The sequence below is a fragment of the Oncorhynchus mykiss genome, chromosome 17, assembly GCF_057628025.1.
Source record: "Oncorhynchus mykiss isolate SJ-2025 chromosome 17, ASM5762802v1, whole genome shotgun sequence".
In the NCBI taxonomy this organism is placed as follows: Eukaryota; Metazoa; Chordata; class Actinopteri; order Salmoniformes; family Salmonidae; genus Oncorhynchus; species Oncorhynchus mykiss.
Window position 1 is genome coordinate 42755028 of NC_143038.1, and position 17638 is coordinate 42772665.

The 17638-nt window shown below is 41.7% G+C and overlaps 1 protein-coding gene across 4 annotated transcripts in view; it reads left to right on the forward strand.

The window, feature by feature from the left end:
* The first annotated feature begins 1163 nt into the window (after positions 1-1163).
* Positions 1164-17638, forward strand: part of LOC100136832 (leucine rich repeat neuronal 1) — a 38000-nt gene continuing 21525 nt past the window's right edge. The window contains exons 1-2 of one of the 4 annotated variants that reach the window (XM_021567416.3): positions 1229-1700; positions 7487-7657. The gene's annotated coding sequence lies outside the window, so the exon portion shown is untranslated. Of the gene's footprint in view, positions 1701-7486; positions 7658-14624; positions 14733-17638 lie in introns of all 4 variants that reach the window. The other 3 variants (XM_021567419.3, XM_021567420.3, XM_021567418.3) reach the window with 3 other exon arrangements.

Here is a 17638-nt window from a genome sequence, read left to right on the forward strand (position 1 = left end):
TGATGGGTAAGCTCTGGCAATTGTCTTTCAGCTCAAAAAATTGGATTTCTGTTGGTGTGGGCGCTTAAATAGGGATGTGAAAACCACCGCTCTTGCTCTTCCTTTCTGAAGTTGTCTCGTATGGATCCATTTGTTGATCATACATTGCAAACGCTAGAGAAAGCGAAATATTGATTCAAATAATTATTTGTTACTTTTGTTACTTTGTTTTTGTATTTTCTTAACTGCATTGTTGTTTAAGGGCTTGTAAGGAAGCACATCACTATAAGGTCGTATTTGTATTTGGTGCATGTGACAAATAACATTTTGATTTGACGATGATGTTCAATGTGAATAAAAGTTAGTATGAGGGCTCAAGACATTGAATCAATGACCGGAAAAAGTGTGACAATCGCTGACAATCGCTGAAATGGTCTATCAGATTTATGTTCTCACACATGATTTCAGGAAGTTCTGACTTCATGTGATTTCTCCACCGAAGTCTGTGACCCTTTACCACTCAACAGTGCAACCTAACATGCCAGTACAATATCAACAAACAGGAGAAAAGCTGCACTCATCCTATCATGTCTGTCTCAAGCACAAGAATGATCCCACAAGAATGATCCCACAAGGTCCTTCAGGCTCAATGCATCAGCTCAGGTGGAAGCAGGCAGCTTTAAGAGATGAAACAGAATGTGATGAAGCACTGTCACTTCAAAGCTATCCTAGGAGAAGAAGGAAGGAAGGAAGCAGAAAGAGAGGAGAGATTGTTGACAGGTGGAGAGAGAACATACATTTAATTTTACTGTGTGTGTGTGTGTGGCACACATGTGCATGTTCTCTATATTGTGTGCTGGTAAGGTTATATATCATAGCTGTGTAGTGATATTTTAGTCACAGATTACCAAGACATCACACATCCAGACAGAATGGAATTAGGCCTATAATGTGACATCAAAATATTGCCACACCCTAGTTTTACTGTACACCTCAACATAACTCAAAACCAGTTGCCCGATACTGAGCTATATGCCAAAAAACCTTTTCCAAGGTCATTATGTAGATTCAGTGTAGGCTAGGTTTTTGTATTCATGCAAGATTAGTTAATTTTAGAGGTCATTGACTCACTTCACCTTACATTGGACACTTTCTGACAAACACTGGAACTTGTAAAAAATGTAACCCTTTCATCCCTTGCCACGCCAACCTCACCCTTGCTTCCAGTTTCCCACAGCGAGTTTCTTTTGTTCCCATCACAGCAGAACTCGAGCAGATGGTGAGGTCGTCTAGTTGGGCACCAGGCTGTGATGACATACACTGCCGCACGACCAATCTCGCTTTTGAAATCAGTTGACAGGACTCGCAGCTCTGGTCAGCGCCAGGTGCTCTCTGTATGTTTACTTGGAGGAGGGTACGAGCTCAGAGAAGCGCGAGCTCAAGGCAAGCGCTGTGCTCGGGTTACCAGTGGCGATGATAAAGCTATTCAGTCAGCCGCGGGCGAAGCACAGAGGACAGAAGAACGGCGGCTGAAGAAATCAAAACTAAACCTCTATGAAGAGACGTCGCTTTTTGCTAAGTTAAATATTGTATTATTAATTTTTCATATATATAGTAATATTATCTTTCAAGACTGAGCGCTCGAATTGCCTGTTTTTTCCTGTGGCAGCTAAGTATGTGTACAGGGGGAGAGGCATTCTTGTGGTTGATAAAATGCTAAGGTGAGACCAATTGCTCATTTTCATATGTAGGACCTATGCTACAATTTACATATCTAGTTAACCATTGTGAAATAAGTCAATTAATGAGAATCGCATGCTTAGCTTTTGAATATTATTCACAGATATAAAATCATGAACTTAATTGGAAACGGTAATTTCGGAATAATTAGGCATGGTCTGAATATTTTATTTCTGAAATGATCTGCGCCTTGCCAAGGATTCAAACAAATATGCCTCCTGTATTCACTGCACTCCTCACGTATTGAAGTGAATGCGACTGTCATTGAGGAGAGGAAAGATGTTGCATTATTCTTTCTAATGTGGTGGTGACAGCACAATTGGCATATCGTCCAAATAAAATATGTAGGCTAAGCTCTTTGTTTATTTAGGTCTACGGAACCCTTGCTGTTCATATTAATATTGTAGAAGCTGGCTGAATCTCACATCAAATGGTAGGGCTAGCTACAGCATCAGTCCTCCCATTGGATTTGCAAGGGCACTGTGATCCGCATTCAGTAGCCCACATGTGGCAAATAATATGGAGGATGTAGTCTGATATGTGTGTGCATATAATTAATTAATTATTATCCATTGTGAATGCGAATTCATATCGATTTTGTCTGAGGGATGACACACTGACACAGGAAATTGCACAGTGTTACCTAGTGTTGATTTTTCAGTGTCACATTTCTAGTGTTGATTGAGGTGTTAAATGAACTCTGTAAGTGTTAAATTAACAGTCATTGATGTAAATGAATTTGTTGGTGATAATTCTCAGTGTGTTGGTGATAATAACCAGTGTTAAACCAAAACCACACCAATTGTTATCAAATTTCCCAGCATGCTCTATTGGAGGTAGATTTTTTAATTGTTTGTTTCAATATGTGTGTTTTTGATTAATTCAATTCATGTTATGCTACTCAAATATACATACCACATATTTTTTAGAAACTAATAATCTGTTATTTGTGCTTATTGCACCCGTATCTGAAATGGTTGTTCCAGTTTATAGCTTTAGGTATCTTAGTCTTCGCAATCTTAGCAGTCATTCTGAATAAAAAAATCCAAACGTTGGATAGCCCCACTCCGGCTGGATTTCCATCACTTTACAAGCCCGTGTAATGTGACTTGCTGCCCTGATTTTGTCTGTAAACCATGAGTTTCAGACCACTATATTAGAGTAAAACTAAGCCCTTAAAATAAGGCCTTATGACAGGGTTCACCAACTGGCATCCTGCAGGCTGAATTTGCCCCCCCCCCCCCCCCCCAGTAAAAAAAAAAAGATACACTGCGACAACAGACCCGATGAGGAATCAATTTACAAAGGTGATTTATGTTATTTTAATGGACAAAAAAACGTGTTTTTCTTTCAAGGACAAGGACATTTCTAAGTGACCCCCCCCCAAAAAATATATTCACTATCGTTCAAATGTTTGGGGTCACTTAGAAAAGTCCCTGTCCATTTTAAAATAACATCAAATTGATCAGAAATACAGTGTAGACATTATTAATGTTGTAAATGACTTTTGTAGCTGGAAACGGCTGATTTTATTTGTGGAATATCTACATAGGCGTACAGAGGCCCATTATCAGCAACCATCACTCCTGTGTTCCAATGGCACGTTGTGTTAGCTAATCCAAGTCGATCATTTTAAAAGACTAATTGATCATTGGAAAACCCTTATGTTAGCACAGCTGAAAACTTGTTGTGCTGATTAAAGAAGCAATAAAACTGGCCTTTAGACTAATTGAGTATCTGGAGCATCAGCATTTGTGGGTTCGATTACAGGCTCAAAATGGCCAGAAACAAAGACCTTTCTTCTGAAACTCGTCAGTCTGTTCTTGTTCTGAGAAATGAAGGCTATTCCATGCGTTCACAGAACAGCACAAGCTGGCTCTAACCAGAGTAGAAAGAGGAGTGGGAGGCCCCAGTGCACAACTGAGCAAGAGGACAAGTACATTAGAGTGTCTAGTTTGAGAAACAGACGCCTCACAAGTCCTCAACTGGCAGCTTCATTAAATAGTACCCGCAAAACACCAGTCTCAACATTAACAGTGAAGAAGCGACTTCGGGATGCTGGCCTTCTAGGCAGAGTTGCAAAGAAAAAGCCATATCTCAGACTGGCCAATAAAAATAAAAGATAAGTTTGGAATAAAGTGTTATGGACAGACAAAAAAGGGATCTTTGTGTTACAAGTAATTTAACTTTAAAGATAACATGAACATGGGTGAGTGCAACAACCATTGCAGTCACTAACAAATACAGTCATTGGTGGTAATGAATTCACAAAAAAGGCTCTGGGAAATATGTGAATAAGGCTTTACACTAAGCAGTGCGTTAATTTAACACTGAAAAGTGTGGACCTGTATAGACACTGAACCAGTGTTAACTGTAACACTCTGTGTTGATTTAACACTGTGGACAAACATGCACTCACAGTAAAATAACCGACTATAAACCGCTTTATAAACAAGAGCAGAAAAAAATGCTAAACAATAATGTTGCCTATATTATTGCCACACACAACACGATCACAGGGAAAGCAGCTGAAACAGCTGACTGGCGGCTCTCATGCCCTATCACATTAATTTGCATACGAAAGTGTGAGGATCCTGGCAGATGTCTCGACTACTCTGTGGAGAAATTCGACAAGTCTTCAGAGGAAAAGAAAAAGACAATGGGTTGCTCAAGATAAATTGCGGGGAGAGCTGGTAGGGGAGGTGCCAAAAAAATTTGGGACACCTTTGTAAATTGATTTCTCATCCTCATCGGGTCTGTTGCAGCTATTGTGTGACCGTGGCACCTGTTACTGCTCGCTGAAGCTAAAGCCACAGAGCTAAATATGCTTTGAGTGACTCAGGACCACATTCAATCAAGCCTTCACAAGTCAAGTCTTGGTAATGTGGAGGATTGGATTAAAAGCTGGATCATAAGTTGTAATAGTTGGTTTGATGAACAGTCCTACAGTTACAGAGGCAATCAACATAAAAGTTAAGCAGGGTTTCGTTTTTCAGCTTAAGACTTTTGTTTTCAAGGAATTGCAGTTTCGGTCATTTTTATTCAATTGAGCCTGATTAGGCAATGTGCGAAATCCATTGGCCGAGGCTCAGTTGATTTAAATTATCCTGTTATTCACTACTGTCCTCTTTGGCCTTGCCAACTGAACCAGGGCTTTGTCTTGGGAAAACTTTGAGAATGCTGACATATATGGATGTCCTCTAGCCAGAGTGGTGAGGGAGGAGGCGGGAAGAAGCTATTAGGTATAACCCGCTTTAGGAAGAAGGCCTGGCACAGGCAGTGAGTATGCGTGCCCTCTCACACCCACACGCACAAAGCAGTATTCTCCGCCAGCAGTTCAGGAGTCGTGAGAACCAGCCAACTCAAAGACGTGTTTAACACGATGTGTGTGTGTGTGTGTGTGTGTGTGTGTGTGCGCACTCGCATGTGTTCACAACACAAGTCGTTGAGACCCATTGAGAGAGCCTGAGACTGACTCTGCACTGTGGGCTCTAATTTTAGGGTTCAGTGGGGTGTTTGAGGGGGGATGACTTAGGTGCTCCAGTTCGACCCTCTCCCATTGTGACTGCAAGTTGAGGGGTGATGTCACGCCATTGTGAGGTTTTTGTAAAGATGTTTCTGACTGAGGCAGCTGATTATCAAACTCTACCCATCTAATGTTTGGGTAGGGAATTAATTAATGGCCATTATTCTGAGACAAGCAGCTGCTATGACTCAAATCTCAGAGAGAATGGGCATTCAGAGATGCTGACTGCTTGGTTTTGCTCTCATACCACTGTATGTGGATTGGTAATGGATCCTAGCATCTCTCTACTATATTTCTGGTTACAAAGAGCACTTACTGTTATTGGGGTACTCGGAATCAGAATATGGACTGAGAAGTTCTGATTGGACTAGTACATTAATGCGTAAAGTGTTATTGGGCCACCAATCTATTGGAAAATGCTTACTTAGTAGAATTTTATTGTGTAATCTACATGCCTGACTGCTGTGGTGATATTTTTAGGCTTTGTCCCACATGAGTATCCTTTGAGATATTTGACTTGCGTCTCTCTATTGGTGCAATGTTGAAGGACTTTGCCAAAGTCAGCATGATTGATCCATGCTCAGAGGACATATTGGCTTTTCTTTGTCGTTGCAGATAGAATGAGAAAAAAATAGGAGAAAGACAGAAGATATATATATATATATATATTGATCTCTTCTCTGTCTCTCTCTCTCTTATTTATATATTGTGATATCTCTCTCTCATATATAGAGAAAGATTGTGTGAGAGAGAGAAATTGTTACTGTCAGCACCATCTCTGTCCATAGGGAATAAGGCATTTGTGAAACGCCCATGTTGGAGCTGAATAGCTTCAGCTACTGAAACATACAAGACTGCCTCACATTAGCTTACTCTAACAAAAGTATTCATTAAACCTTGTCACATTAGATGCTGTTAGCATAATTATATGTGTTTTATCTGTATCTTGTTAAAAGTGATATCACCATTACAAATCAAATGTTATTTGTCAAATGCTTCATAAACAACAGGTGTGGACTAACATTGAAATTCTTACTTACGGGCCCTTCCCAACAATACAGAGAGAAAGAAAATAGAGAAATAATAGAAAAATAAAACACGTAATAATAAAAGTAGTAATAGATACACAATAACTTGGCTGTATACAAGGGGTGCCAGTACCGAGTCGATGTGTAGGGGTGCGAGGTATTTGAGGTAGATATGTACATATAACTAGGAATAAAGTGATAGATAGTAAACAGTAGTAGCAGCGTATGTGAGGAGTCAAAGTTCATGCAAAAAGAGTTCATGCAAAAAGGGTCAATGCAGTCCAGGTAGCTATTTGGTGAAATATTGAACTAACTATTTTGCAGTCTTATTGCTTAGGGTTAGAAGCTTTTCAGGGCCCTATTGGTTCCAGACTTGGTGCCGTGCGGTAGCAGAGAGAACAGTCCATGACTTGGGTGGCTGGAGTCTTTGACTATTTTTTTAGGAACTTCCTCTGACACCGCCTGGTATAGAGGTCCTGGGTGGCAGGGAGCTCAGCCCCAGTGATGTACTGGGCTGTACATACTACTCTCTGTAGCACCTTGCAGTCGGATGCGAAGCAGTTGCCATACCAAGTGGTGATGCAGCCAGTCAAGATGCTCTCAATGGTGCAGCTGTTGAACTTTTGGAGAATCTGGGGACCCATGGCAAATTTTTTCATCTCCTGAGGGGGAGGAGGCATTGCCGTGCCCTCTTCAGAACTGTGTTGGTGTGTTTGGACCGTGATAGATCCTTAGTGATGTGGACACCGATGAACTTGATGCTCTCAACCCGCTTTACTGCAGCCCCGTCAATGTGAATGGGGGAGTGCTCGGCCCTCCATTTCCTGTTGTTCACGATCAGCTCCTTTGTCTTGCTGACATTGAGGGATAGGTTGTTGTTCTGACTCCACACTGCCAGGTCTCTGACCTCCTCCCTATAGGCTGTCTCACCGTTGTCGGTGATCAGGACTTCCACTGTTGTGTCGTTGGCAAACTTAATGATGGTGTTGGAGCCATGCGTGGCCAGACAGTCATGGATGAACAGGGAGTACAGGAGAGGACTAGGCACACACCCCTGAGAGGCCACCAATTGCTTTATGGAAGAGCAGAGCAGAGAAGGATTCCTATTGGCTCAGAAGCAGTGGTGCTCCTCAGAAGGAGAATTGCTCCCCAGTCCCCTCCCCCTCCTTCCTCTCTCTGGCTGAACAGACACATTTCCTCCTCCTCTTCTCAGCTCCACACCTCTGCTCTGCCTCCACCAGCTGCACCAAAGCCCTGTGTGATGTGGAGCAGGACGCCTGCATACTAATGGGGCCCGAACAGGGTGCTTCTCAGGCAGACTAATGCAGGAGGAGCAGCGTGCCTCTCAGGTAGGCCAATGCAGAAGGAGCAGCGTGCCTCTCAGGTAGGCCAATGCAGGAGGAACAGGGTGCCTCTCACTCAGACTAATGAAAATGCACTTACCCAGGCTACTTGCTTGTAAATATCCCTTGCTATTTGCTGTTGTTTTTTAATTTGTGGATTTTGTTTGTATGTTTTATGACTGCTGCGAAATGAACCTATGAGCACCTTCAAGTGAAGTTCATAGGAGCATGTCATATTGGGTGTCAAATGAAGCTAAGTCTATATTTTTGAGAATTGAAGGCATATATACATTTTTCAACCATTTTCCAGGATAAGCGAAGGCTTTGATTTCTGGTCAAACAGATGGAAAAGGGGCCTTAGACAACATCTAACAGAAAAAGTCTTAAAAGGTATTAGAAATACATCAAAACACAATAATGTTGAATCAAAGACCCCTGCCAACTATTATCAACACATATTTAGTTTTGGATGAAATAAGTTTAAGACACAATGCCTTTTACCTTGTAATTCTGTTACCAAAAACCCACATATCTAAGATCTTTTCTAGTTTCTCTCCCTCATGATGAGGAAGGATAATGAGCGTTCACAGACGCAGCAAGTAAAGGAAGACACACCAATTAGTTATAGTTTTTTTAATATCAAGTATGTTTATAAATAATTAAAACTCGTAATTCTGTTACCAAATTACTGAAAAATCGGTAACGGAATTACTGCTGTTGAATTGGCTACAATGGGAAATCATAGTAGTCACAAACCACAGTTGGGTCACCTGCTACTGTACTCCCTTCCACTGGCATACTGTTACTGTATGTTCAGCTCATAATAGGCTTGGGCAGTATCCAGTTTGTCATACCTTCATACCAACCTTGTGCCATACCAGGATATCCGGTCATACCAGCACTGAACACAAGGGGTGCTATTTTCAAACCCCACATAGCCTCTGTAATGTGAAGGTTAGCAATGCTAACAAGTACATGTAAAATCCCATAGAGAATGCATTTTCAAACATTTTATACAGTCTCTGACCGAAACTATTTGCAAGACAGACATCCTAGCTCATAAAGTTATATATATCAGAAATGCTGCTCATAGTTTGCTGCATGCACAAAACAAATATTAGACAGCAAGACTCTTGATCCAGGAGGGGATCCTCTGGTGTTACCAAGCGAAGCTTGATTTTGGAAGAAGCCAACTACTTAGCTAGCTAGATATATAACTAGCTACTAAATTAGCAAACCAAATGTACAACGGCAGAGCTTTTTGCACATTTTAGACAATTAACTTAATATTTGTAAGCTATCACGCTGGCAAACACTTAGTTGTGAATTCCATACTGTAACTAGATCACCCGGCGTTTGCTGCACAACAGTGAGTGACTCACAAGACTCTGGTCTCTTGTCGTTGTGTGCTTGTAAACAAACTATGCGCCTGGGAAATACCAGTAATAATACTTTATAATACAAAATTATGTGACAGGTGAAATGAACAACGCAATCTTCTTCATCTCATAACATATTGCACAAGTTGACTGCAGGTATTTACTTAAAAACTAGCTACAAATATGAACATTTATGAAAACACTTCATATATTATCAACGGTATTGATTTTGAAAAACCACCCCATGGCTATTTCCAAATACCCTGGTGGTATACGGTATGTATACGGTTTACTGCCCAAGCCTAGCTCATAACAGTTTTTTTTTCTCATTCTGTTATCTGGTGGTCAAACCAAGACTGTAAAAACAGTATAGACGTCTCGCTCGCTCTCTCACTCTCTCCAGTTAATGTCACCTCTCCCGGCTCTTTCTGACACCTACCCTCTTTCCATTTACTGTTACAAGCATCCTCACCCACTGAGCACCGACCGACACCGGGTGAAAAGTAGTTTAAAATTGGTCAGCCTGCACTGGCAGCCTGCACCAGCATCTATGTTTCACAGATTTGGAAAGCACAGTACTATACAGGAGAGCGTAGTAGAGAACAGTAAAGTACAGTAGAATAGAGTACAGTACATTATAGGGCATTAACATAGACTACAGTATAATGTACTGTATTTAACTACTTTACTGAACTGTACTCTGCTGTGCTCTACTGGGCTGTACTGGGGTGTCCAAACTTGTGAAGCATAGACATCTATGATTGTTTCAGATTAGGTCTGGTCCGGACCAACCAAATGTGGTCTTGTTTGGGGGCCGAGCTCATTACAATACTAGCCAGTGTGTAGAACAATACTCAAATATGCAAAAGAAGGATATTGCATATTTCTACTTTTGGGTACCTATTCAGGATACATCACCATGAAGATAATGATATTCATATCCATAATTATGCATTTCTATATAGTACAGATCAGGGACCCATGATGTAATTATGTTACCGTAATTCTATTACTGGATGTAAATCCACTTCACCTACTGTAGTTCAATAACCCCAAAAAGCATTTAACTCAAGGTGTCATATCGTAGCACACCTGACACCCCATTGTTTCTGCAGACATCTTTGAATCTTAATCTTACCAAACTTTGCATCAGCATAGTTCTTCCAGTCAATGTGTTTTTGTGACATTTTCAGTGTAAATTGTTCAAAGTAGTCCTTGTGCATAGAGTTGTATAGTTTGTTAAACTTTGAAATCAATGGATTTGGTTGGCATACATTTTAAAGTGAAAAATCTGAGTCAAAGTCTGGCTGTCAGCAGCACATGGCAGAGCTGGGGACTCGTGTCTGGAGACGTAATATAGGAGTATTGTGACTGAAAACTAATAATAGTGATGGAATGGTAGGTTTGGCTGTGGTTGCTGTATTGTGATATGCTATGTTTCATCAGTAGTAGTTGTCGTTTGGGAAGGAGACATGCTGCGGTGCGTTTGTAGATGTAGTCAGTAGAATCTACTAGGTAACAGCAGACCCTTGTTTCTTTGTTGTGGTAGCGTAAGACTGAACGTAGCCACGCTATAGTGGGAGCCATTGTCTGCTGGTATAGCAATTATCAGACTTTTCGTTTGATGGTGTCTGATGTTTAATCCGGTCATTGCATATGGATGTTTATCGTTGTGATCTCGTGCTAGCGGTAGTTCTTGTTCGCTTTTCGCTCTACGACGCCTAATGGCACACACAGCTGTCTCCTCATTTGGGTATGAAGCAGACATGTGGCATAGCCGGTCACCATGGTGACGGCATGAATGTGAGGGAGCCTGTTGTGTGGCTGCTGATTGGGAAACACTGCTCACATTTTAGGCCCAATGAAAAGGGCCGAATGAATGAAGAGAAACACATTATTCTTCCCTGTGAAAAGTGCTATCATGTTCTCATTAGACTCAGTTTCCTCTTGGCAGTACCAGCCAGCATCTGAAAGCCGAGGGTTAAGTCACTGAGCAAAACGGATACTGAAGACAGGCACTCTGTGTACACTGTCTCCTCCCCAATGGATAAAAAGCAATTTGGCTCATTTTTATTCATATGCTTGCCTTTGTGTATTTTGGTGTCCAGATTCGGTGATTGAGAAGGTTTTAGCTATTGATGTCTTTGTGGAACAGTGAGTGCTTATGTTGGCAGAGTAGACTCAGCTCAAGGAAACCTAATGCTGTTACAAAAAAGCATCCATCTTTGGTCTAAGACTTCCAGACCTCTGTTCAGAGCTCTAAACAGGGTGTCTGTTGGCTTCTTACCCCCAGAACCAATGAGCTCTATGTGGGTACAGAGAGAGACCCACACAGCCTAACCCTGGATACGGGACCAGATCTGTCTTCTCCTGGTTGTGTGCTGCTGCTGTGGCTTTGATGAGCTTCATTAGTCCCTGTGCTGTTTGGAGACTCGGGTAATAAATGCATTTACGAGGCCTTGGCATCAAATAGACAGGGCTGATGATACCTAAATGACATATCGTCCTACTTGCCTGCCTTATCCTTTCTGGAAGGGAAGGCACTAAGCTGGGTGAACATATTTTCTATTTTTTTATTTCACCTGTATTTAACTAGGTAGGCTAGTTGAGAACAAGTTCTCATTTGCAACTGTGACCTGGCCAAGATAAAACAAAGCAATTCGACACATACAACAACACAGAGTTACACATGGAATAAACAAAACATACAGTCAATAATACAGTAGAACAAAAGAAAACAAAAAGTCTATATACAGCGAGTGCAAATGAGGTAAGTTAAGGACATAAAATAAATAGGCCATGGTGGAAAAGTAATTACAATATAGCAATTAAACACTGGAATGGTAGATGTGCAGAAGATGAATGTGCAAGTAGAGATACTGGGGTGCAAAGGAGCAAGATAAATAATTAAATACAGTATGGGGATGAGGTAGGTAGATAGATGGGCTGTTTACAGATGGGCTATGTACAGGTGCTGTGAGCTGCTCTGACAGCTGGTGCTTAAAGCTAGTGAGGGAGATATGAGTCTCCAGCTTCAGAGATTTTTGCAGTTCATTCCAGTCATTGTCAGCAGAGAACTGGAAAGAAAGACGACCAAAGGAGGAATTGGCTTTGGTGGTGACCAGTGAGATATACCTGCTGGAGCGCGTGCTACGAGTGGGTGCTGCTATGGTGACCAGTGAGCTGAGATAAGGCGGGGCTTTACCTAGCAGAGACTTGTAGATAACCTGTAGCCAGTGGGTTTGGCGACGAGTATGAAGCGAGGGCCAACCAACGAGAGCGTACATGTCGCAATGGTGGGTAGTGTATGGGGCTTTGGTAACAAAACGGATGGCACTGTGATAGACTGCGTCCAGTTTGTTGAGTAGAGTGTTGGAGGCTATTTTATAGATGACATCACCGAAGTCGAGGATCGGTAGGATGGTCAGTTTTACGAGGGTATGTTTGGCAGCATGAGTGAAGGATGCTTTGTTGCGATATAGGAAGCCGATTCTAGATTAAATTTTGTATTAGAGATGTTTGATGTGAGTCTGGAAGGACACTTAGGTATTTGTAGTTGTCCACGTATTCTGAGTCAGAGCCGTCCAGAGTAGTGATGCTGGACGGGTGAGCAGGTGAGGGCAGTGATCGATTGAATAGCATGCATTTAGTTTTACCTGTGTTTAAGAGCAATTGGAGGCCACGGAAGGAGAATTGTATGGCATGGAAGCTCGTCTGGAGGTTAGTTAACACAGTGTCCAAAGAGGGGCCAGAAGTATACAGAATGGTGTTGTCTGCGTAGAGGTGGATCAGAGAATCACCAGCAGCAAGAGCAACATCATTGATGTATACAGAGAAGAGAGTCGGCCCGAGAATTGAACCCATTGAATATTTACAGGGGTATGAGGTGTGTGTGTGTGTGTGTTTGGTGTATGATTTTGTGTACAGTATGGTTGTGTGTTTGTGTTTGTTTGTGTGTTTGCGTGTTTTGTGAGTTTGTAAGCTTTTGTGTATGGTGTGCGTGATCATGCATGTGTGTTTTGAGGAAGCTAAAACACATAAAGGCTGTGACAGAATGAAGAGGCAGAGTAAATCCCCTCTGCATGCCTGAGGCCTGCTCTAAACCAGCTGGATAATGTCTGGATGAGGGATTTCTGCCCTTTCAGTGTACCACTGGTTTGTGGAGGTGTGAGTAGGAGTGTGTGTGAAATGAAACTGTTTGTGCACCAGTACTAGGACCAGGACTATGTATGCAATTTATGTACAACCACAGCATGTACAGTATGAGTGGGTGGTGGTGTTCATGATTCGCACACACTGGTTTGCTGATGATATGCCTGTGTTGATGTTGTGGTATACGTCTTTATGTATGTTTGTATGTATAGCTCTTAAACTCTTTGTGTGTGTGTGTATTGTTGAATGAGTTATGTGTGTGAATGTGGGCCTTTGTGAGCTTGTGTGTGAGCATAATCGGCGTGTCTGTGCGTGCCTGTGTGTGTACCTCCGTGTAAACTGTAAATGAGTGTGCTGTTCTGTGCTTCCCCAGGCTGTGAGATTAGCGTCATGGTTCAGGCACTCAGGGGCAGTGGCGACCCATCATTCACAGAAGGTTGGGCAGAGCTTGAGCCCCACAATTTTATCAACAAAAAAAAAGCATTTTATTTTGGCATTAATACATGTCACATATCAGTTTTCAAACAATGTAAAAAAAATCTAAAATCATTGAGTTAAAAAAGCGGCATACAAACATTGTCTCTTTTTTGCTTTCTTGAGAATGGCAGCTCCAAAATGCAGGTGTTTCAGCCCAGCTCAGTGCTTTCTGTGGTGGTGGAGCAGCCAGCGGAAAATACGGAGCGTAGGGGTTGGTAATGTTCTCTAGTTACAACATGATTGGCTCAGTGTTCTGTCACTTATGGGGACACTACGTCACCACCAAATCTAAGGGTAGAGCTCGAAAATTCAAGTCCCTTGGGTGCTGCTATAGAGTTACATTAGAAGTGCCCATCCAAGAAGGCTCAAGGTCATTGGTCACAGATAAAATGATGTCAAATCACTTTATATCTACAGTAGCTTTGATTGGACTGATCATATCAACATCATACTTTCAAAATCTTAGCTAGCAGTCATCATCATGAATCAAGTCGACAATCTACTGGAAAATTATTTTTAATACTTGTCATATGAAGAGAAATAATTAAAATAAATTATAGATACACCGTATTGGACATAAACATTACACAACAAGTTGGAAATCGCAAACTCAACAATGAGTGGTTTGGAAAGAATCAGTGGCTAACTGCAAGCATTGCAAAGCAATCACTAGCCTGCTATTCAGTTAAGTGGGTTTGTGTTCCCAAGTCTGGGTTTAAGGGTCTCTTTTCCATGTTTAAAATGTTAAACATTCAACATTGGCCATGCTGTCAATCCAGCATGATTTCTACCTCGCCCAAAGCAACTGTTAACTCGGAACTGGGAAATCTGACTTCAGTGAGTTGAAGACAACTGGGAACTTGGGAAAGAATTAGCTCTGACTGGGGAAATATGTTTTGGTCATCCAACTCAGAATTGCAAGTCAGGAACTCAGGCCTCTTTCTAGAGCTACGACCTGAAGATCACTGACGTCATCATGATTCGACCTTGTATTTTTCAGAGTTGTCTTGAAAGCACCATAAATCCAGAGAATGCCAGACTTTGATGAGAAAATTAGCCAATGAAGGACTGCCGCGCCTCCTTCCTGTTCAAGTGAGCACAGCACAAGGTGAGCCCAAAAATGTCTTGTATGCTGCTGCATAAATGATCTAATATGCTAGGGAGATATGTATACTGTAAAATCCTGCAGCGCACGCAAGGTCCCCCTGCTCAAGCCAGCGCATGTCCAGGCCCGTCTGAAGTTTGCCAATGACCATCTGGATGATCCAGAGGAGGAATGGGAGAATATAATGTGGTCTGATGAGTTTAAACTCCACTCGCCGTGTTTGGAGGAAGAAGAAGGATGAATACAACCCCAGGAAACATCATTCTTTGGGGATGCTTTTCTGCAAAGGGGACAGGACGACTGCACCGTATTGAGGGGAGGATGGATGGGGCCATGTACCGTGAGATCTTGGCCAACAACCTCCTTCCCTCAGTAAGAGCATTGAAGATGGGTCGTGGCTGGGTCTTCCAGCATGACAACGACCCGAAACACACAGCCAGGGAAACTAAGGAGTGGCTCCGTAAGAAGCATCTCAAGGTCCTGGAGTGGCAGCCAGTCTCCAGACCTGAACCCAATAGAAAATCTTTGGAAGAAGCTGAAAGTCCGTATTGCCCAGTGACAGCCCCGAAACCTGAAGGATCTGGAGAAGGTCTGTATGGAGGAGTGGGCCAAAATCCCTGCTGCAGTGTGTGCAAACCTGGTCAAGAACTACAGGAAACGTATGATCTCTGTAATTGCAAACAAAGGTTTCTATACCAAATATTAAGTTCTGCTTTTCTGATGTGTCAAATACTTATTGCATGCAACAAAATGCAAATTAATTACTTAAAAATCATACAATGTGATTTTCTACATTTTTGTTTTAGATTCAGTCTCTCACAGTTGAAGTGTACCTATGATAAAAAATTACAGACCTCTACATGCTTTGTAAGTAGGAAAACCTGCAAAATCAGCAGCATATCAAATACTTGTTCTCCCCACTGTATGCCCCCTTTATTTATCCTATGGTTCTGACTTGGTGTACAGGGATAACACTGTAAGAACAGCCCATGTTCTGAATTCTGTCGCTGTCCATTTTCAAAAGTGCTGAACAAATAGTTATATTGACTATGTCCGTCCTAGCTCGATCATGAATGTCTTCATCGAAATTACGGATTGCCTCTTATCTGCTTGTCATCCCCTTATGCCATAGTTTGTACATCTCAATTGTCACTAGAAACCACATTTGTTTAAGCAAGTCAGCCTTATCAGCTATATTTATTTTAAAGGCAGTAAATGAGGCTGAATGAACTGTTTCGCTGCCAGACAAGGCTCCGCTGATAGCCAGGTGTAGCAGTGGGAGGTGTTGGAACTGCTGTTGGGACTCTGCTGTTGGGACAGCTTTATGTAGGCCCTAAGAGTTTGTGGGCACCGTTTGTCACCGTTATAGTGCAATTAATATATTGTTTAGTGTTGTGTAGTGGCTTTGCTGGCATGCATCCCCAATTGTTTTTGTTCTTGTTCGCCCCACCAGATGATGATCGATGCTTGGCTGCCGTTTGACAAATAAAAATAATCTTGCTCTTATCCATAATAACCTCATCATGTAGGTAGCCTTCCCACACTGTCTGCGAGCTGTTGGCTAGAGCACATGTTCCAAGACCAGAGTGGGCACGTTTGCCATGTAACACAACATTTGTTCTGACAAAACCATCAGTAGAATTGAAAATGTGATGGAAACATATTTAACTCGTATTTTTTATTTGGTACATGGGAATTTAACCGCAAAACATATTTTTATGTGCACTACGTCATCACACATCTCTGGTGGGAAAATGGGCATATTGTTTTTATGAGGATTTTTGAATATTCACATGAAAATCTGTCACCAATTGGATAGAAACCTAGCTACTGAGAGTGTTAAATCAACACTGAAAGTGTTGAGTCTGTGGACCCATATAGACACCAGAAGAGTGTTAAATTAACACACTGCTTAGTGTAAAGCCTTATTCACATATTTCCCAGTGCCTTGCCTTTCAATTACATTGTAGCGTTACCAGCCATGACTGTCTTTGTTAGTGACAGAGGCATGGTTGTTGCGTTCCTCTGTTTTCAGTCTTATGAACTTCACTAAGTTAGATCCCAAGCAGATATGTTATTATTTTTTATTATTATTTAACCCAATACCATATGTATTTCATAAGGCTATATTTTGAGGCCCAGTTTTACTCCAGTACAGGGGCCTGAAACTCATACACATCACTTTGAACCAAAACCACACCCATCATACTTCTCAGCATGCTCTCTTGCAGGTTGAGTTTTAGAATTGTCTGTTTCAATATCTATTTTTGTGCATGTGCATTCATTGATTGATTAATCTTATGCGACACAAAGGTAAATAGAATGCATTTTTATAAACTAATCCAATCAGTTACACTTTTTGCACCCATTACTGAGTTGTTTGTTCCAGTTTAAATGTCGTAGGTAGTTTCCTCTCAGTGATCCTAAACCTGGCGGTCATTCTGAGTGCAGGTTGCAGGTGAAAACAAGTTCCAACCCTGGCTGGATTCCAATAGGAATGACACTTCATTTTGCACCCCAGCAAAGTTTTTTGAACACTGGACAATTTGCTGTACCCAAATGCCTCAAGCTGTCACACAAAATGCCAGGGCCCCCGAAGACACTCACTATAGGAGTAGAGTTAAACTAGGTTTAAAGCAGGGCTTGGGTCTCCTGTGACAAAGCATTTGTTTGTGTAGTGAGATATGATATGTAAATTCAAGTCCATTTTTTTATTTTCACATACACCATATAGGCACAGAGAAATGTGTTGTTTTATAGCGTCAACCATAGTAGTAGAGCACCCCTGGAGCAAATTAGCGTTAAGTACCTTGCTCAAGGGCACATCGACAAATTTTTCACCTTGTCAGCTCGGGTATTCAAACCAGCTACGTTTTGGTTACTGGCCCAACACTCTAGCCGCCCTACAT